Here is a 23,099-nt window from a genome sequence, read left to right as displayed (position 1 = left end):
CTGTGTAAATTATGTTAAGATTCGTTAATGTTAAGCGTGAGTACCCATTGCTTAGTGTAAGAAAATATGTTTACAGCAATTTTTATTTTATTAAATCTTTTGTGGAAAGCTTGAAACAACACGACATCACAATGGTCAAGGCGAGAACTATTTCGATTATACTTTGTGTTTCTCTACAAATCCCTCTTTCTGCTGAGATCGGTACTTGACCCCACACTCCTGCGATGACCGGTCCGTTTACAAACAGATATGACCAAAGTATAATCGAAGAAACTATCGTCTTGCACGTCATAACATCTCGGTGTTTATATTTTTCACAAAATATTCAAGGTATTAAGATTCGTTGCATTTGATGTTGAACGATAAACTTAGTAATAGATATTGAGGCGAATGTTGACATCACTATCCTGTTAGTAAATAACCGCAAGAACAAAACACCGCAAGCAAGAACATTCCACACAAATAAACAGTAGCTCGAAGTGAAAAGATATCTCACATACACATATGTAGTCATTAGCTAAGAGCAAAAGTTGATACTCACACATACCCACGCATATGGCTAGTAGAAAAGCATAAACTACAAATGTACATGTATATAGCTGGTAACCAAGCATGAGATACAACTATTCGCAAAACGACTAGATCTTATGAGAAATGGGCGAACGAAAAAACCGAGAGCATAAAAGCAGCGCAAGCTGAGGAATCAGTATTCAGTTTGATTAAAACACGCTTTTGTGAAGTACATGATATTGAAATATAATTGTACTACTCCCAAATTAGTCCAAAGAAAGACCATTTTGCAATACTGAATATTAGAGTTCTTTATTCGACAGTTTAGCGATACGAACGTTAGCAGGAGGTGCGTAATAACCAGGATTTTTCTAAATTCGTTACAATATATTACCGTTGGAACTAATAAGCGGTCGATTTCCTACTAAGTGCAAAATAAAGCTTTTGAAAATTAGAAATGAAGCCAGTCCTACAGGGTATACGTAGGTTTAACAAACACCTGAACTGCTATAACCCGACGGTGGGAAAATAAGAAAAAACTGATTATAATTATCCGCAACCACGACAATGAAATGAACCGACAAAAAATGGGTTTGGTGGAAAAAATAAGTGAACTAAAACTACTCCCACTCTATAAGATGGGAAAATTGCAAAAGAGAAAATAAATGCTAAAATATAATTTTATGTACATAGCTGTGGAGCACAAATATGTAGATAAATATACTAACACACATACAAACATATAAAAACAAAATGATGAGTCTACGAACGTAGTTGCCACAGGTGACCACTGTGGGGGTTAAGCAACAGCTCAAATACATGACTACAATAGCAAGACAATTGTAACAATAATTGCAGCAACAATTTAGACGGCGCCGCACGTACCAACAAACATTCACAAACAACCTTTCACGAAATTTAACAAATCGACAGAAAGCCCAAATGGTGAAGGCAAATGACAATAACTACAACATCATACCAACTACAAAATTGCTAACAGCAAGCGGCTATATCTACATTTGGCAAATGCTAAAGTGCAATCGCACAATAACTTCGCCAAAGTTATACGTACAATTTCAACGGTATACATTCTTTACATTGATGCAGGGGCTTGGGCAACTATTTTTTATATGAAGGATTTTTTAAAAACTATTTTATACATGCGAAATTTTGTGTTGTATTTTTATACCTTTCATGAGAATGAAATGGTGTATAAGGTCTACTAAAATGATCGGATGAGGTAAGTTTTGTCGAAGGCTCAGATAGCGCTCAGGCCATTAAACGGTCAAGTCACAGTGTTTATGTCTAACGAATACACATACATAGGACAGTAGCTTTCCTTGCCAAGAAGGTGGGAAGGAAGAAGGGCTGTGTCCAACGGTCATCATATTGGAGGAAGGATCAGAACGGAGGCTGAACGCCGGTAAGGTAGCTGACGTCCAATGGTCATTGTAGCAGCGGAGGTATCGGCACGGCTGTTGAACGGCGGTAATTTAGCGACACCCAGTTTTGAGATAGCTCCATGCAATTTGGTGAGCGAGTATATTTGGTTGTCCAAATGATTATTTGTCGGAACTGACCGGGTCGGATCACTATAGCATAAATCTGCCATAAAACTGATTTTTTTTTAATAAGAAAATTTTAGTAATTTCTTCCCCATTTTATTAACTAAAAGCTTGAAGTTACGTAGGATGATTACATATGAGGCATACATTGTTGTCTGAAAAACTTTTTAAGACCGCTCATATATCGTCGGTCCGATGGAAGTCTATTCTAGGATAACGGTTGCTCGTACAAGTATGAAGAAATCGAGATAGATATGGACTTGCGTATATCAAAATCATCAGTTTTGTTTAGCCATATCCGTCCGTCCTTCGGTACGTCCGTTAATACGATAACTTGAGCTTATATTGAGATATCTTCACCAAATTCGGTATACGGGCTAATATGGAGCCAGAATAGATTGGTATTGAAAACGAGCGGAATCGGACGATAACCGCGCCCACTTTTCACATATATAACATTTTGGAAAACTCAAAAACCCTGATTATTAAGGAAATATTACACCTAGAATGTTAAAATTTGATCTTTGGGCTGATATTGAGACTTGATAAAAATTTCATTGAAAAATGGGGGAGGCACAGCCCAGTTGTGACAAATTCAAATTTAAAAATTTTATTAATCATAAATCAAAAACCTGTCATAACAAAATTTGACAAAGAGTGTGCCTTTAATATGAAGAATGCTTCGAAGAAAAATTAATGAAATCGGTTCCGAACGACACCCACTTTTATTTAAAAGATTTTTAAAATTGTCGAGGATGAATAAATAAGCTAGATCTTTGCAAAAAATAGCTTTATATCAATGGTGATTCATTTCCAAAGTGGAATTATAACAAGAAAAAGCAAAAAATTTTAAATTTTCGAAAAACGGGAGTGGCACAGCCCCTTTTTTAACCAAGCAATTTTCTATGTTTCGGGAGCTATAACTCGAAGAATAATTAACGGATCGTTATAAGATTGTGTGCACATATTTTCCTTCTAACAGGAAAAATGGATTGGATCAGTTAAAAACCACGCCCACTTTTATATATAAAGGGTGTTTATACGACTAGAATAATAAGATATATCTTAGCGAAAAATAGCTTTGTGTCAATGATATTTCACTTACCAAGTTTTAGCGTAAGAGGAAATCGGAAGACATTTTTTTATTGGACGGTGCCACTCCCGTACTCGATCAAGCATTACAAAACATTTCTAGAGCCTAAAAAAAATAAATTCCTTACAACAAAATTCGAAAAAGTAATTTATCTGAAATGGACTGCTCAATTGAAACTCACGCTGAGTATATAATGTTCGGTTACACCCGGACTTAGCTACCCTTACTTGTTATCTCGTAATTTTCTTATACAATGAACACGTGGAAATCTTTTGCAGCAAAAAAAGGAAATTTTCACATTCTGTTACATTTTTTGGCGCATTATACTCTCGCTCCCCCCAGCTCAGCTGATATCTCGCGGTTAAGAAGACGAGACGATATCCAATTCCTTACCATCCTTCACCCCAGCTCTACCAAGAACTGATTCTACCACGTCAGCTTTAACGTTGTTGAAAGCACCTTCCACATCAACAAACATTCCACATGCATAAGGGAGTTATCCACAGGTCGCCCTACCTCATGCAGCGCTATCTCTGTGGATTTTCCCCTCAAGTACGAATATTGTGCCTTGAAAGGGATAACCTAATGAAGAAGTTCCTTTTGTGTATATAAAGCAACCTCTTGTGTTTTTAGAAAAATAAATGTAAGACTTATTGGCCTGAAATCTTTGACCAGCTCGGGTCCTATTCTTCCAGAATTTGACATGCGGACCACCCTTGTTTTCCTCCACGAGGAAGGAATGTGGCTATAATGAACGCATGCAGAAAATATTTCGTTTGGTACATCAACCAACGATTTTTGAGTCTTCTGCAGAACTGTAGGGAGTATACAAATAACCCCTGAAAATTTATAATTTCATGTTCTGCCAGGATATATCCTGTTAGCTCGTCAATTGCTTCCTGCTGTACCACTTCTGTTATTTGTGCTGTCTCTCGAGGGTCATCCGGAAAATGTGCTTCTACAATAATTTCCTGGGATTTCATCTGCAAATCCTGCCCAGGATCTATCAGTGTGCTTGACCTTATTTGAATGCTTTTTCACAATATTCTAGCCAGGATTTGGTTCTTTCTATGCGTATGGCTTTCCTATATTCCCTCATGGAAATCTTGTACTCCTGAAAGTCGCCTTTTGAATGGCATTAATTAAATACTTTCCTGATATTCGACCTAAGATCGCTTAGATTTTTATTTTACCATAAGGGAAAGTCCTCTGGCTCCTGGAAACTAGTCGTGAAAATTTATATGCGACCTGTAAACTTTTTTTCAGAGACCTTTAACATATCGTTTGAAAACCCAGATTATATTTGGTGTCGCACTATGTTACCGAAATCAACGAGAACTTAAAGAAAGCCGGCAACCCCCTCTAATAGACTGATTGTATGTTTGACTATCTTGCAATGAAAGTTAGCATTTTGTTTGTGCTAACCCGTTAGCATTATACCTACTTACTACATTGTTGTTGCTTTGTTGATTCGATGCACTTGCTGTTCAAAGTTTGTGGTACGTGCGAATTCGCCGGCCGGTCAATGAAGGCGTTTGTTTGTGGTTGGTATCCAAGCATTGCTTCTGCTTCTTCTTCTACTTTTTCCAATAAAACTGTTCAATTCCCATCCACTTGTTCTTTATTTTTGTTTTTTGCATAAAACAATTTTATGCTTCAGTGCTACAAATGGCATGACTTGGCAAAAATTCAAAGTGCAAAATCTGAAAATTAAAAAGTGCATTGAGAAAAAATGAAAGGAAATAGAGAAAATTTATTGTTCAAAACTATTGCTGGCATATTTAAATGTACGATTATGTACCATTGTAAATATAAATAAAAATGTCAACAATTTTTAACAGCACGAAAGTAAAAGATGGAAACCAATCTCCACAAGTTGAGCTCGCATTTCCTTTTGCTTGCAATAGTTGGAGTTGTGGCGGTAGGGACCTACACAATTCAGCATCAGCAATAGGAAACATAAAAAATGCAACACCGCTGCTAACTGTTAACGGTATATGCATACTTTACCATATTCAGTCGTCCCACGCTTCGCGCCGCATACTACATGCCGTAAACGTCACAAGTTGCACAGTAACCTGCCAGTATTTTACCTCCTGCCGCTATTTGTTACACAATAAAACTAAATTGTCTTGTTAAGTTGCTATCGGATGCCAATTGTTGGCTAAAAAATGGTCTATTGCCTATTACCAATCGTTCGTTGCCACTTGGAAACGCTCTGGCTAAGCGATTTGCTAGTTATGTGTGTTTGGCTTATTTTTTGTTGTTTGTTGCCGGTTTGCTCTTTTAAAGCAAGTATTTACTTTGTTTTTGTATATAAAAATATTTTCTGTAGACAGACATCGTCGAACATCCATGGTTGGACAGGAGGGTTAACAAAAGTTCGGTTTTTTTTTTATAATCAAAATGCATGTGGCCAATTCCACGGAATCTCAGCTATCACATCACACATTTTCTCTTATCATGTTTTCTTATTTTTAATAAATAGTGGACACGTACTTTTGCCGGTCAAAATTGTTTTTACCTATTTTTTCGAAGTATTGAAATTGAAAATCACACAGAAAAAAGACTGGTAAAATCAACCGAATTACGGGTTAAATCAACCATGTTTCAATAAATTTTTATCTATCCCGAAGCTCTGTTGAATCAACTTAGTACAAACTATTTTAGTAAAACAAAAAAAAAAAAAAACAAAAAAAAAAAAATCCTCCGTCAAATGTAAGTCACAGTTCTGTTGAAAGAAGAACAAAGAAAAAAGACTTTTATCTAAAGATTTTGATGTTGCTTTTTTCCGGCCTTGATCTCAGAATGGTGTGGTGTGGCTGTTAATGTTCAGAAATGTGTCTTTTAAAAGAAAAATTAGCTTCACTTACTGAGAATTTGTCATTTTTATAGGATATTGTTAACTTGAGGTAAACAGTTTTTCTTCTGTTGAAATGACCATACAAATTTTTCCTCTTGAAAAAAGTGCAATGCATCAACCATAATGCGCTCAATTTTACTAAATAACTGTTAATTCGACAACAACAAACCCGATTTGTAGATTTTACTAGCTTATTTTCTTTCGGTGCACGTACCCAAATACATGACTATGTCAGTTTCAGCAGCAATTAACAAAATCACTGAGCATAAAAATCAAGCAATTTTACTCTGCCTTCAAGCACGATGGCTGCCAAAATCTTAATATATAAAATGTGTCACAACATTTTCGGCCGCGATGGACTCCTAAACTACTGAACCGATTTTGAATTTGTTTTGCACCCCGTGTGTAGTTTGATCTAACTTGAGAGATAGGATAGGTTGTATCTCAGTTTATAGTCGCAATATTATTTTATTGGAAATTTTTTTTATTTGTTTATATGTAATAATAAAATGTTACGTATACGCAGTGGCACTCATATTTTCAGGTGGTGCGGATACACTTCCGTGTAATTGCTTGGTGTTTAATTAAACAATTTGCTTATCAATAAAAAAATATTATAGCGAATGATATCAAGTATAGCACGTCACCAGGACCGCCGAAAGGGTGGGGGAGGGGGGTTTCTGTGGGGGCCCGCGATTTAGAGGTACTATGATATTTTTTTAAATTCAGGAGGGTCTTTAGTTGTGTAGAGGGTAATTTTCATACCCCTGGGTGACTAGGGTCTCGAGATATAGGCCAAAACGTGGGCCAGTGAATGCCTAGACAGTGTTTATACAATATGGATATCAAATGAAAGCTGTTGATGAGTGCTTTAGTACAGAGTAATATATTAACCAGAGACGGACTGGGACTGAGACTCGGAGTGGGACTGGGACTGGGACTGGAATAAAATACATACCACCCTCTGGGACAGGCAATAAGGGTCGGAGAAGAATGAAAAGAAATTGAGAGAAGAGAAAAGAGAGAAAGAGAATGAGATTGAGAAAGAGAGAGAATGAGACGAAGATGGAGATAGATGAAGCGAAAAAGACGGAGGGAGGAGTGAATAAAAGGATTAGGAAAAAGTGAAGAGCGAGGGAGGGCAGAGTCAGACGGAAAAAGCTTATTAAAATGTATGCAGATATCCCGTTCGTCTTCATATATTTATTCTATTCCAATTTCAGTTTCTCTTATTTTAATTCCAGTTCACAATAGTTCCCATTACTTTTCCTGTATTTTTCTCTTCCCATTTACAATATTTCCATTCCTATTCCTTATCGTACTCCTATTCTTACTGTTATTCGTATTCCTATCCTAACTCCTTCTTATTCCTGCTTTCATTCTCATGTTTTTTATGTATATTCCTACTTCTGTACATATTCCTATCTCTATATTATATTCCTATTATTATTTGCATTCCTATTTTTTTTCCTATTCCAGAATTACCTCCTATGCACTGAAGAATTCTATTTCTTTCAAACATGTGCATATTTTACCCAAATCAGTCAAATGGTGCCCCTAAAATAGGTATAGAAAAATGTGCGGAAAAGGCGTGGATAGAAGCGTGCTCCTACAAAAATTTTAAGACCATGCGCAATAAAAAAATGAATAATTGGCTCGATTAACCTTTAACCTTTTCTAATTTCCGTCGTGTTATTTTTTAACTTTTCCTACAAATTGGGGCGGGACGGAGTCATCCTGATCTATGCCGACTCCAAGTGGCAGCTGCGAGTTCGCTGACAAGTGAGTGTTTGTCAAACCACTGCCAAGGGTCGACCACGCCTAGGCATTTTTTTCGTTCTTGTTGAAACATGTTATTTCAAAATGTTTGTTGTGGATTTGCCCGGGACTTGAACCCGAAGTATGCCAGCACCACAACACGGCGGCCGCAAATGTTCAACTAAAATAATGGTAAACTCCTAAAGATGATCATATCCCCAAAGAGAAGATTTTTGGTTCGTGATTAGCATAATAACGGTACGTTGACTTTTGGCGACATATGTTTATAAGTAAGTACAAAAAGATAGAATTTTAGTTATTTATCGAACTACTGGTAGCCCCCACACACATTTTAAGTACAGAATCAGTTGGCGCATCTTTAGCCACCTCACAATGTCACTAATAAAGTAACGTTATATTATGTGCCATTAAAATATATATCTAACTACAATAGCTTTTGTGGTTGTTGTTTGTGCTTTTCTTACCAACAAATATTTAGAAACCACAAACGACTGCTACTACTAACAACAACAGAGGCGCTTAATTTTTCACGATTTCAACTTGAAGAAACAGCGAATAGTAAATTTATTACTCACTTCCAATCTTTGTTGGTTGATACGTTGATTGTGTGCCGAAAATCGCGTGAAAGCCTATAAAATCTTATAAAAGAAGGCCGGATGTCTAATTAAAATTAAGAAACAGTCAATTCTCGGCATGTGTTGAGGTCAACTTAGAAGAGAAAAGTACGGCCTCCTATCGAGAGATCGGTTGCAATTCTCGTTTCTATATCTTAACTAGGAATCTACGGTAGTACTTTGTAAGTGTAGGAATTCAGGAGGCTTTTTGAAATAACTCACAATCCAGAGAGCTGCTCATGTTATGCCACATAAAAAATCAGTTGTACGGCCTACTCTAACCAGAGCATTCCGTCTGTCTTGCATGTCAAGGGAGCAAGGGGCTATATAATGCCTATCCGTATAAACTGTTATCCTCTTCTACGTTTTGCAAAATCTTATATATAAAACCGATCTTGACGAAGTTTTCACAGCAGGTTCTGGTATTTTTCTGGCTATATAACAGTTTCGAAAAATGGAAGTGACCACGCCCGCTTTGATATTTGAGAATATGCACTATATATATTAATCTGAAATTGGAAGAGTAGGCGGTACCATGCCCCTTATTAGAATATAATCAAATGAGCTAAAGCTCGGTATTTACTTGAATCAGGTTTCTAATACTTGGCAAGGAGATTCTCTATAATAGTATGAGGAAATTGTAATGGGAAATGTAGAGGGAGTGGCAGTAGGAATACCATGCCAGTGGAAGTAGAGCTAAACGCGAATGGTGGAGGTAGAATAGATGCAAATGTGGGAGTAGAGCTGTAGACAAAAGTGGAGGTGTAACTGGATGCAAAATAAATAATGGAGTCATACCTAGGTTTGGGTAAAGTTAAGTTTGTGAAACGTTATCTTAAATCGGAATAAATTGGAACAGCGTGTCTCTAAGGACAGTTAATGGGCACAATTATTCTAAGCTTCACCATGCTTCTAGTAGCTGCCCCGGAATTAACTCAACCTAACATCATCGACCAATCAAATATGTGAAAATTGTAAAGATTTTCATGTAATTTTCTGACTGGGATAATTTTTTTCGGTTAACGTTCAATGAAAGAACGCAAAAACTACAAATGTGTGCGTATTTCTTTGCAAACATAAAAATATTGCACACTCCATGGTGCTGCTAAGAATAATATTTGATACAAGTATCTACTCACACGTCATGTTTTACAGAGTTCTAATTAATGCTTTTACCATTCTTGTTTATATGCATATAAGGGAACGTACCCAAATTACGTGACCCCTTTGGGGGGAAGGTGGGTTTCTTTAGTTATTACACCTGTTCACAGGGAGGAGTGGAGGGATTGAGTCTTTGTCACGTAGTCCATAATCTCTAGAAAATCTTGCAATTTTTTTTTGGAATTTCCATGAAAAAATCATCAGAAAAACGTGCACGATAATGCAGTGGACGATGTGTCTCGCGTGCGACCTCTGCAGGTCCTCTCCAGGGGACCAAAAGAGATCTTTTGTATCGTGGAGCAAAGCGCGTAGTGGATATATCGAGGCTGTCGACGAGGAAAAAATAATTACGTCTGAGGAAACTCCTGATGCTACTGCTCCCATAATCTATGATGTATCACAGTGGCTTGATGCTGGAAGCGTTATCGTTAAAGTTGAATTAGATGAAAAGAATTAAAAAAGCAACAGACTTCATAAATTCTAATATGTTTTTAAATACATTTTTTCTTCTTAATATTATTAACTTATAATTATATGTATGCACGCACACTTCGCGTAACGCGGCGGGTGCCGAATTAATAAAAACAAATATAAATCAAATAATTTTTTTTTTTAAGTTATCAAAAAATAACTTATGAACTACTACGTGAAAACTGAAAGGGGAGGGGGGGTGGGTCTTAAAATATATTACCGGTGGTCACCGAGGAGGGGAGAGGGATAAAAAGTTGTAGAAAATGGGCGACGTACTTTGGGTACGTTCCCTAAGTACCATATGCATGTTTGTAACATTTGCATACATACCCTGAAGAAAATTAAGGGTATCGTGTTTCAAAATCAATACTTTCACTCAGAGTCTCGCGAAATTTCGAGTTGCCCTTTGTGGGAACAGCCCTTTGGATTAGAGGGAATCCTCTCTAGCTCTAGTTCAAGGATGGATCAAAATTTGATGACGGAAAAACGGAAACTGGTATCTAGGACCGAACCTTATGAAATCGATACCAATGGAGTGCAACCCCACTATTTTTCAGTATGCAATAAAAGTATGCAGTATAGAATGTCTATGAAGGGGCTTGTCCCCGAGGAATATCCTCATTATGTCAGAAAATCAGGCAGCCTTACGTGCCTTGCAGTCTTACACAATTACATCAAAACTAAGCAAAGCTGAATGCATAGGAGTCATCAATGATCTGGATGCCAAAAAATAGGTGTTGCTTTTGGGCATCAGGGACGTGAAGGTAATGAACATGCAGACGGGAGCGTATCATTATTCTGTATTACAAAATTCTCGGTGACAAAATTCTGTAAATTGCAAAAAAATTCTGCTTTCTAAAATTCTGCTTTTTCAAAATTCTTCATGTTTAATTCTGGAAGTCAAAATTCTGGAATCATGGCATTGCGTAGCCGGTGTTGGATCGGCTAAGGGTTATTTTTTTTAAAGTGCGGCCGAAGGCCACCTACGCAGAAGGGTATACTACGCAGAAGGGCATGACCGTGGCGGTAGCTACGGTTATGCCACACACCCGGACTTGGCATGGCGTAGCCCAGGGTTATTTTTTATACGCGAGGGCGAAGGCCGCCTATGCAGAAAGGTGTTCTACGCAGAATTACTGTGCATGGCGCACTTTTTCAAAATATATATATAATTTAATACAGAATTTTGTAATACAGAATTTTGAAAGCAGAATTTTAGAAAGCAGAATTTTAAAAAAGCAGAATTTTAAAAAGCAGAATTTTGTTTTTAGAATTTTGTACATACAGAATTTCGACACCAACCCCATGCCAGCAGGGTGCTACAGCAGAATTCTAGCGCCCAGATGATGTAAAAACCCTCCCCATAACGTAATAGTTTGAGGTTTCCCCCACAATAGGTCTAAGTGCATCGAGGTCTAATGGTAATTGTGTATATTAATATAATCACCTGGGGTTAACACCTAAACATATTATTTCTATTTTTTTAATATCGTATCGAATATCTATATCGTAAACGATCTAACCGATTTTGATGAAATTTAGTACATACAAAGGTAGTGTATTATATTCTAAGGCTTTCTGCATAGGTATTGCAACCTAGAAGGTCATTGCGAGGTTACCCTTTACTTGAAATTTTGTTGACAATTATAAATCAATATATTTATTTTGGGCCAATTTTTTGTTACAATTGTAATTATTTGGAGCTTTTCGGCCGATAAAATAAAGACAAAACACAAGGTTTCTCTTTTCCTCCTACGCGTTTCGATGAAATTTTTTCATCTTCATCAGGAAGACTGTATATTTATAATAAAATATGATATAAAACAAAACAAACATTTACACATTACTTAGTATTACACAATTTACATCATATTTCACATATTATGTTAACAACAGGGTGATGTAAATTGTGTAATACTAAGTAATGTGTTAATGTTTGTTTTGTTTTATATCATATTTTATTATAAATATACAGTCTCCCTTATGAAGACGAAAAAATTTCATCGAAATGCGTAGGAAGAAAAGAGAAACCTTGTGTTTTGTCTTTATTTTATCGGCCGAAATGCTCCAAATAGTTACAATTATAAATCAAATTCAATCTCGGAAACGGGTCCACGGATTTGGATGAAATCAGGTATACTTATTTTTTGTATCTTGGAAAAGTAAACAGGATACGACGCTCAAAACTTACTAAATTTCATATCGCTATTTGTTGCCCACACTTGTAGATATAAGGAAAATTGTAAGGTTTGGTAGTACGGTTGATGCGGAGTCATTGCTGAACCAAATTGAGTTTCTTGCGCAACTGATTAGAGTCATTTGACAACTTAATAATAAAATATTGTTTACAGAGATATGTTGCAGTTAAAATAAATTGTTTTACTGACGGGGCCGCTAGTAAAAGCTAGTTTATTATAAAAAAATTTACAAAAACTAATTAAAAGTTTAACCAATATCAAAATAATATGGTGTGATTTATCAGAAATAGCTTACATTCAGTAGACAAATATTTGACAAAAATAATCTTAGCCCCAAAAAACATTAGTTCACCATTAGCTGAATTTGGTCTTGCATCGTTGCAATTTTGATTGCATACCATTCGCAATGCAACAACAAAGTACACACAAACAGTCACAAACTTTGCAGAATGTAATGCCAAAACTACATACCTCTTGAAATGCAATGTACAAAGTACCATTTGCAACAGCTGATAATGAAACTTTTTTTGAGTAAATAAAATTAAATTGGTGAATATATACGTGTGTGCATTTATTCGTCTGATCGTCTCTCATTTTCAAACTTTAAATATCCATTTGTATCAGTTAATTAGCAAAGCACGAGTTGTTTTTGAACATCTTAGAAGTCATGGCTTTATTCGTGTCTTTTTAAATTAAAAAGTAGAAAACATATCCACATAAGAACGCAGAAACTTACATTGCAGTAAAATTTTCTTCAATCGATCCCGATATATGTACAAATTTTTATATAGCTATACCATACAATGAGATAGTGCGAATTTTTCATATGAGTCTTTAGCAACTCAATTTGTTTTCTGTGCCTTAGATCTAGTTTTCCGGTTTGTGGTTAGAAGTGCAGAAGTTTTCTGTGGAGTATTTCGGCACTCTGATAGAAACATATAAAAAAAACTTTCAATCAGTTTGCGTGTGACATTATTTCGGTGAATTTTTTCCTTTCATTATTGTTTTTCCTTATTTATGGTTTTTCATTTGTTGTATAGAAATATACCTACATACATATTTATATGTTTTTGCCCACACATGACAAGATATCGTGGTACATGTCTTCTATGTGTAAATATATACTTACATGTAATATTGTTTTACAGCGGCAAGTGCCGTTCTCCCAACGGCACGAAATACCGTTCGTGCTAACTTTGACATTTAAAAGTTATTACTATCAAAAAACTGTGCTAATACTTCGAAAAAGGTGCTAAAGCCAAATGAAAACAAAGAAACTCCTGGATAAATCATAAAAGAAAAGATAATTTTAACTTATGCTGACTAATATTAATAAGTTAAGTACTTACATCATATTATGGTCCAACCTTGAAACCCTTTCAAGTTCCTTGTTTCCGAATTCTATGTACTTATAAACCAATTTGCAAAACTAAAAAGCCTTGATAGGAATGTACGTTAGACTAGGTCGATTTATTAACCTTCATGTGCCCGGTAGTTTACATTTGAAGCAATTTGGGGAAAAAAGTCAAATAAAACAAAAAGTTCCGAAACAAGAGTGCCCCAGGTTTTCAGTAGCTTCCTAATTATCAATTCTAAGTCGATTAAGAGCATAATATCACTCGAAATATTATTTGCCTGACCCCCAGACCCTTCTTGAAAAAAACATCATCTTGCAGCCGGTAGTCTACATTTGTAGTCACCATATAAAATGTATGCAAAATATCATTATATAGTTGATTTCAGCTTGTCGCAACATGATTTTTTGCAACTGCCACTACGCTTGCTTGCTCATATGTACAAGCGTGGAAAATTTTAACGCGATTTCGTAATTTATGTTTGGAATACCGGCGATCATACGAGTTCCAACCTAAACGATATTGGCTCAGGTGGTCTGATTTGTATCAATACTGAAGAATCCGACGCTAATAGTGAATTAGTTATTGAAGAAGATGACATGATGATGAGCAGGAAGAGGGCGCAATATACGAAGCAGATTTCGAGGATGATTTTGATTCAGGAGAACCACCCTTTACGCAACGACATAATGCGTTGATCGCTAAAGATCAAATTGCATGGCTTATGAACTTGCCTAGTCAGTCTGTTCGCGTAAATGACCATAATGTACTTCGGAGCAATGGTGTGGGCCCAACTCGGGCTATCCGCGGTCTAATTGAGTCTGACGTCTTTGAGTTGATATTCACTCCATCAATGCTTCAACAAATGCTTATAGAAACGAGTGAAAAAGCTCGAAAAGCCTATGAGACTTGGAATGAAAAAAACTACACCACAAATGAAAAAGAGAATTTATAGGACTTTTGTTACTAGCATGTGTGAATAAATCGAATGGCGAAGATGTGGATATGCTATGGGGTCAATACAGCGTTTGCCATAACCGTACAACAATGCCCAAGTCACGTTTCAAAGAAATTTTTCGATTTAGCGAGCTTACAAGAGCAGCTAGACTAGAAGGCGATAAGGCTGCTTCAATATCCGCATTGTAGATGCAAATGAACGCAAAGGTTAGTATGCCATTGGGAGAACACCGGAAGGACTATAATTCGTGAAAATTTTTTCACATCGCTAAACATGGGCAAGTATTTATTGTCCAAAGGTCTTGCTCTTCTTGGTACTGTTCGCCAAAATAAGACTTTTGTACCAAATGAAATGAAGGCTGACCGCAATCGAGCAGAAGAATCTACCCTTTTCGGTTTTCTCGATGGTAAGTTTTCTTTGGTATCTTATGTCCCAAAAAGAGGCAGATCAGTCATAATACTTGCCATTACGCTTTGACAGGTTCAATTGTAGTTGAAAAGAAAAACAAGTCACAACAAAGGAGGCGTCGACGCAATGGATAAAATGCTTTCTGCATATTCAACGAAAAGCAAAACTTTGCGTTGGCCCTTGGCCATGTTTTATAACATGCTAGATATAAGTGCACTTGCATCATTCATCATTTACTCGGAAAACAATCCATATAACCGTGTAGATGGATCCCTTGCTGCCACTTTTAAAGGTGATTCATCCATTTTACCTGATATTTCCAGCGACAAACAACCAGCTTATCCAGTACGTTGTCAGCACTGTGAATTGGGAAATCGTAAAAGTACACGCAAAATCTGTAGTTGGTGTAAAAAAGCAGTGTGCGATGCTCATGCCGAAATATATACTTTGGGAAAATGCTGTTCAATTCCTGAAAACTAATACTTTTTTGACTTAAAATTATTACCTGAATTCAATATTTTAAAATAAAAACGTTAGTACACACTAGGGTTGTCAGATTTTTATTTCGGTTACCCGGGACAAACCTCAAATTTGAGCCATATTCCCGGGATTTTTTTTAAATTTCCCGGGACATTTGAAAAATAAGAAACGCCTAGATATATATTTGTATGGGTTGCTCATTCGGCGAAATAATTTTTACATAGAATTAAACTTTTTAAACTCTTTCATTTATAACAAATATTTTTATGAAACAGGCTAACAATTAATATGTTGACTATCTTTAATGCGAATTCAATATTCTATGGATTCATTTTCCAAACATTATTTTAAAACACAACACTTCCCCATGCAAAATGAATATTTAGGTGTGCGAAATGTTAAACATTGACAATACTCAGAACCACAGTAGGGATGATTTTTTCTTCTTTACAGAGTTGCATGCAATATGGTAATGAGGTGAATACAATCGAAGCCGCAAATATGGCTATGTTTCGTAGCAGATTATAATTAATGAATTATTTATTAGCTATGTTTTTTTACATCTATAGGCGTTTACGCTTAAACTTTATATGGACTGCTAAGCGTCAAACTTTAAATACACCTCTGAAATTGCTGCGCATAAAATTAGTACTACTGAATTTAAATACGCATTATACTCGGATGTAACTGCAATATGTGTCTATGTTTCACCTCTACACTAATTCTATGTATCTCCTCTTAAAATGGTGCGTGTCCGCAATTCATCGCAACTGATTCAGCTATATGTTTTACGTTATGGCCGTCAGAGAATTGTGTCTCCGATTTTAGGTACACCCTGTTCTGTAGCTAGTTATTTAACCACTGCCGCTAGATGGGTCTCGTAAGCATTATCTAAGCGAGGATAAGCGTTTTTTTACGCGCAAGAGTAAACGTATATGCTTCTAAAAAAAATACGGCTATTGTGAAAATGGCGGGACATAGCATTTCCCGGCGGCACATTTTAAAATTCGTGAAAAATACGGGATGTCCCGTCCAATACGGGACATTTGGCAACGCTAGTACACACGTACATGTCAAATAATCACCATACAAGTCTTTTTTCTAAACATTATCGTGGTTTTATATACAGTTACATGCTTGCTACAACTGTAGACTTCCGACCGTGTACGTAAATTTTATATCCCGGGCACATGAAGGTTAACCGATATCGCGCCATCGATTTTTCGATAGGATTTGGGCTCAGGAAAAAAAGTTCCACTATGCATACCCAAAAAAATAATTTCCGAACCTGCGAAATTTCATTTTTTTTTTACATTTCCCGACTTTGATTTTTAAGGCTTTTCTCATGACCTACTAAAAAAAATTTGATTTGACTGTAAAATTTTCAAAATTTTTTAGTAGGTCATGAAAAAACCTTAAAAATCAATGTCGAAAAAAGTCAAAAAAATGAAATTTCGCAGGTTCGAAAATTATTTTTTTAGGTATGCGTAGTGGAACTTTTTTTCCTGAGCCCAAATCCTATCTTGTGATTATCTTCTTATAGAGTTCTTAACGGCTTGCTATCGCAAGGTTGTATGTGCGTTATCGATTTTATATAGAAGTTTTGAAGGTATGTGTTTTATAACAAACCGAAGAGTCGACGTTAAGAATTCGATAACATGCCGATAACAATTTGGTAATGCTCCGTTAAGAAACCAATAACCTTCGATAGTAAATCCATAAATTTTTTATAAAAAAAAATGATTAATTTAATTTAGATTAGTTTAATTTTAAATACATTTAAAATAAGTAAGATTTTATTTTATTAAATTTTATTTTACTTTATGTTAATTATACCTTTCATGAACATGAAATGGTATATTGACTTTGGTCGGATGTTTGTAACGTTGAGAAATATAGAAGATAGACTCACCATTAAGTATACCGAATTGATCAGGGCGACGAACTGAATTGATATAGCCATGTCCGTCTGTCCGTCCGTCTGTCTGTTTGAACGCAAACTAGTCCTCAAATTTTGGTCATTCCTGCCGCAATGTAGAAAGCATAAACGTGAAACTTGGTGCTATATATTATAATATATCATAGAAGATATTCTGAAAAAATCACTTTGATCGTGGCTATATATAGTTATATCCCATACAACCGATCATTCAGATAGAAAGGTTTTTGGCCATTTCTCCCTTAATTTAGAAAGTAGAAACGTGAAACTCGGTGATTTTTATTCTAATATATCGTAGAAGATTTCATGAAAAAATCATTTCGATCGGAGCTATATATAATACATATCCCATACAACCGATCGTTCAGATAGAACGATTTTTAGCCATTTCTCCCTTAATTTCCAATATAAAAACGTTAAACTTGGTGATATTTATTCTAATATATCATAGAATATTTTGTGAAAAAACTATTTTGATCGGAGCTATATATAATATATATCACATACAACCGATCGTTAAGATAAGGGGGTTTTTGGCCATTTTGTATTTTATATTTATCTTAAAAATCGTTTAGGTATGTACATCTGTTCACTATATATTTATACATCCGATTATTTGGAGATTGCGAACGGGATAAGATTATTGTTCAGCCCCATTCATGAAAGGTATGAAGTCTTCGGCACAGCCGAAGACAGTCCCGTCCTTACTTTTTTTTTTTAAATTTTATTTTAATATATTTATATTTTGTTATTAAATTTTTTTATTTTTTTTTTATATTATTATGTTTTATTTTATTTTATTTTATTTTCATTTTACTTTATGTTACATTTTGTTTATTTTTATTTTAGTTTAATATATTTATATTTTGGTTTATTAGATTATTATATTTTTTTTTATATAATTTAATTTATTTTATTTTTATTTATTTTATTTTATCTTACGATCGCGAGTTTATTTTATCTTACTTTATTTTTTTATTTGCTCAGTTATTTTTCATTTTACTTTAATTAATTTGTTTATTTATATTATTTTTAATATTATATTTTATTTAGTTTGACCTTATTATTATTTTTTGTAATTTATTTTATTTGAATTAATTTTATTTCATTTTATTTTACTTTATTTTATTTTATTTTATTTTAGTTTAGTTTATTTTAGTATGTTTTGTCTTATTTTAATTTATTTAACTTTATTTAATTTTATTTTATTATGTCTTTTTTATTTTATTAAATTTTATAGTATTTTATTTTAGTTTATTTTATCTTAATTTATTTTATGTTATTTTTTCTTTTATTTTAAGCTGATTTATTTTCTTTTATTTGAATTTTTTATTTCGTTTAATTAAATTTTATTTCTAATTGTTTTTTCTTTGTGCAATTATTCTTTCATATAAATCCTACCAAACCAAAACAAAAAAAAAAAAAAAACAAAACACGTGTTTAAACACTTTTGGTGTCAGTAATAAATATCACGCATTTGCTCATGTTTCCTCTGGCTCTTTAGCAGCAGTATAGACATCACTCATACAGTAGGTACATAAACCAATATTGCATATCTAGGGTCACAAGCTGTAATCACCTTAAGTTCATCCTCTTACATGGGACTTAGGCGATTATTGGTTATGAACACAGATATTACACGTGTGCTAACCCATTTCCTAGTATTAAATACGGTCCATATACAAATATTATTCGCTACGCCTGCATATACAAGGAATGCTGTTAAGCTTACGCTTATACTTACACATTACGCTAACTAAGGATTCCTTCATACCGTTAGCAAAGATTTTTATACACCAAAAAAAGACAGCAAGATGATAATTTGATCTTGCAGCTCACACTTGTTGTGAACCAGCTAAGAAGTTAACCAGTAGTAGGTTTGACTGTAGGAAGTATATGTCCATTAAAAAAGATGTACATATGTATGTATGTATGGTAGTATGCCAATAGTTGATGAACTTGTTAAGAAGCTGCCAAAAGCAAAGACTTCAGTTGCGGTCAAATACAACAGAGGAAATATTAGCCCACTGTTGATGCCGCAACGGAAAAAGTACATAGACCTTCGAGCATCATAAGAATTTTGTGCTAGCTTAGGAACGCAATAACTTGAAATGGGTACGGAGAAATAAGATGAAACAAGTAGAAGATCCAAATAAAAATCGACACACCAACCAAACTAAAACAAACGTTGCTAGGGGGCAATAAATCAAATTTATCTTAGGCACTTCGCTGTGGCACGTTATGTTGTCTGATATTCCTTTATGTTGTGCTGTTTTTGTTTTGCTGTCATTAGTGGATTATTGTTTGACGAACTTTGATTACAATGTGCGCTTTCAGTGAACACAATATTTTTGCAGCTACGTTGCAAACATGCTTCTGTTAGATATAACTATTTTTAATTATTGAAAAAATCTTAAATTACTAAATTGTTATTATTAAAGTACACTTCATCATGATATTTAGAGAAAAAATTTATAGCTAATACATTTGAAGTTCAAAGAACTGCCCGCCAGTTGAGTGAATGTTGCGAAAAAAATGCACATAAGCTCAGTAGATCCAAAACCGTTGAGTATATCGAAAAAACGCAACGATGCACTCAGAATTGTATCACTCCACGATTGATAAACAGTTTTCTTTGCCAAAAACGCGTAGTAACAAAATCACTCATACATACATACATATATGTAGGTTTTAACATTATTCATTAGTAAAAGTCTACTTACGTATTAACTTGTCAAGCGAAAAAAAGTTACCTGCAGAAAGGTGTGCATGCCACAATCCGCAACAAAAATTGGAAGAATTTAGAAAATGTTACTTCGTTTGTCTCAGTAAACAATAAACTTTCCGATTGATGTAATGCCTGTGAATCACATACGATTCAAGCCTTGTGCATATCTAGCTGCGATCTCAAAAACTCCTAAGCATTAAGCTCTTATCTCAATATGCTTTTGTTGAACAGAACCATGGCAAATTCATTAAAGCGGCAGCAGGGCAACAACAATCACACGAAACCGTTTATTTTTATTTTTTTTTTTTGTAATTCAGTGGCTTAATGTCAACATCATACTATGCGAAATGGGAAATTTCAAAAAATAAGTCACACCAGATATGCCAGTTTCGCGCTAATTGACACCAATGGGGGCAGCAAGTTAGATCAATACTATCTCCACCTGCCTCCGCCAACTCATTGGACTTTTTTTACGACCACTGCATCTATCAGTTATCATCTATTCGCTTCACACAATCAATCCAGCGTCTTTTGGTCTCTTATTCGGCCGACGAGTCACTGGGGTAACTTTTTCATATTCTCCCCTCAAAAAACACATTTTTAATAAACTTTTTTAACTCATTTTCCGTAACCTCTTAACTTTATGAATTTTAAGTCGGAAAAATACAAAAAAAGGTTTTATGATTTTAGTTATTTACAACTTTTTTACAACGCATTTTGGCCGACGAGTCACGTGTGATTATTTAATTATTTAATAAAAAAACATATTTTTTATAAATTTTGTTAACTCATTTTCCGTAACGTTCTAACTTAATGAATTTTAAGTAGAAAAAATACAAAATAAAGTTTTATAATTTTAGCAATAGACAACTGTAACGGGTTCTTTTTCTGGCAGTCACCGGGGTGACTGCGTCGGCCAAAAATAGGTGTAAAAATCGTTGGCCAGACTAGGGTTAATATTGTCATTAGTAAAATATCTTCGGCGACAGAAAAAGACCAAAAATCTCACGGAATACTCTACTCTCAAACACTAAGCGCTACATCGTCGTCTCCCGACAGCGTTCATAATCCTAAGCAAAAACTAAGCACAGGTTCCATGAGTAACAAATAATTTTTGTTCTCCGAGAGAGGACCTTGCTTCTCAATTGCCTTCTTAGTCCAAAGTAGCACCTTTTATTGAGAGGAATATTCCATTTTATTTTTAAGCTGACTGTGTTTTAGTTGTTAAAACTGATTCCAAGAAAGAGCAGGTCTTTCTTCACAGCTATGATTTTATATCCATAGATAGTGATATCATCACCAAGACTCGTACTTAAAAGTCGAAGTTGGTAGCCCATTTTTTACGAGAAGCTTATAAGAGATCTGACACCTAGAGCAGAGTAAATGTATGCAATTTTCTTACATACATTGCCGAACAAGTTTTAAAGCAGACGTCGTCGAACAGCGAAACAATTGTTCGCACTGTAGCATTATACATGGTGCCCTCTTATTTCAATGAGTTTGTAGCATTATGCAGTATGGTCTTCTACGCCAATGCACTTTTTATGCAGACCTCACACAGTTATATTGCACTCATATTACAATATCAACCTACATGCATTTTGTTAACCCCAACACAGCGGGAGTTCAACATCACATACAAATGCGGAAGGCAAGACCTATATCCGGTTACATTTAACTGGCGCATTGACCAATTCGTTAATAGCGTGACCGAGCATCGGTGACAGTTTGTCAATGTGCCTGCCAAAATATTTATACAATTACAAATATCTAAAATTAGGTCAAACTAATATGCTGACTCAGAATGTAAATGTTAGGAATTTAGATACATTTAGTATATTAGTATTAGTGTAATTACGTATGTGTAAAATAGATAATTTTGTATAAAAAGAAAGGCACTTCTCTAATAAAAGCAATGACTATTTTGCGCTACTCATAAGCGGACCGATTTTCATTTAGTCAAATATTTCAGCACTCAATTCACACGTATTACTATTCTCTTTCGTTTATTAGTCGCTGAGCATTTGGCGCAGTAACATCGATTGTGTCTGTCGCTCGCAATGTTGACGAATGTTGTTCTCACTAACACATCTGCATTTTCATTTTGCCGACGTTTGTTTTAAAGTAACTAGTAGGCCAACGTATTTAGTATAGCTTGGAAGTCATTGTAGCCATTTCTAGGAATGCGGCTCTTGTGAATTGCAAAGAATTCAGCTATTCAAAAGTTTTGCCTTAAGTCAGTTTTCGAGTGAGCAGTAAAGATTATGGATTTGTTAGGCCGGGATTTAGCATTGTGGTTAGTCACTTAGGAAACCACCGTCACTTCTCCTTAACTCTGCAGGAGACCTTAAAAAAATTTTGAAAAAGGCGAAAGGCGCATGGTAGTTACAGATTAGTTGTGCACCCGAGAGCTTCGCAGATCTTCGAGAAACTCTTCGTCATTCACCTACACATCGTGTGAGCGCGGCGACAGAGATTCGGTAAAGCATGTAGCATGGCGCAACGATACAAGGTGGCAGCATGGGACAGCTGATTTTAAGCTTTTTTTATTTGATTTGATACATCAAATTACGGTGCAGTACGATTTTGACATTTGTCCATCGAATTTACAAAAACAAATTACACGAAATTTTTATTTATGTTTGTAGGTATGTCACCATGCTGCCACCTTGTATCGTTCCGCTATGGCATGTAGTCAATTAGTTTTAGCTTGTGCTTTAAGCAATAAACATCTCATGCGTGGGTTCTATGCTCAAATATTATCCATGTAAACATATACTACTACAAAAAATATGCGCGTGTGTATTTAAAACTCTGCCGGCTTTGTATTACGCTCAGTGCACGGGGTTTTCAAAAGAGAATGTTGGAAGACGAAAAATTAAAATAGTGGTAGAAGTTGGTAGAGAACGACCTTTCTGCGGCTGCATAACTTTGAGGTAATATTGCTAAGGAGCACATTTATTCACTAAAATTTTCT

The 23,099-nt window shown here is 35.1% G+C and overlaps 1 protein-coding gene across 10 annotated transcripts in view; it reads left to right on the top strand.

Moving 5' to 3' along the window:
• LOC137252567 (serine-rich adhesin for platelets) overlaps positions 1-23,099 on the top strand; it is a 370,986-nt gene that overhangs the window by 246,240 nt on the left and 101,647 nt on the right. The window lies entirely within an intron of this gene.

This window comes from Eurosta solidaginis, chromosome 5 (genome assembly GCF_040869045.1).
Source record: "Eurosta solidaginis isolate ZX-2024a chromosome 5, ASM4086904v1, whole genome shotgun sequence".
Taxonomy (NCBI): domain Eukaryota; kingdom Metazoa; phylum Arthropoda; class Insecta; order Diptera; family Tephritidae; genus Eurosta; species Eurosta solidaginis.
The sequence above is the reverse complement of the archived record's forward strand: the minus strand, read 5'-3'. Positions and strand labels throughout refer to the sequence as shown.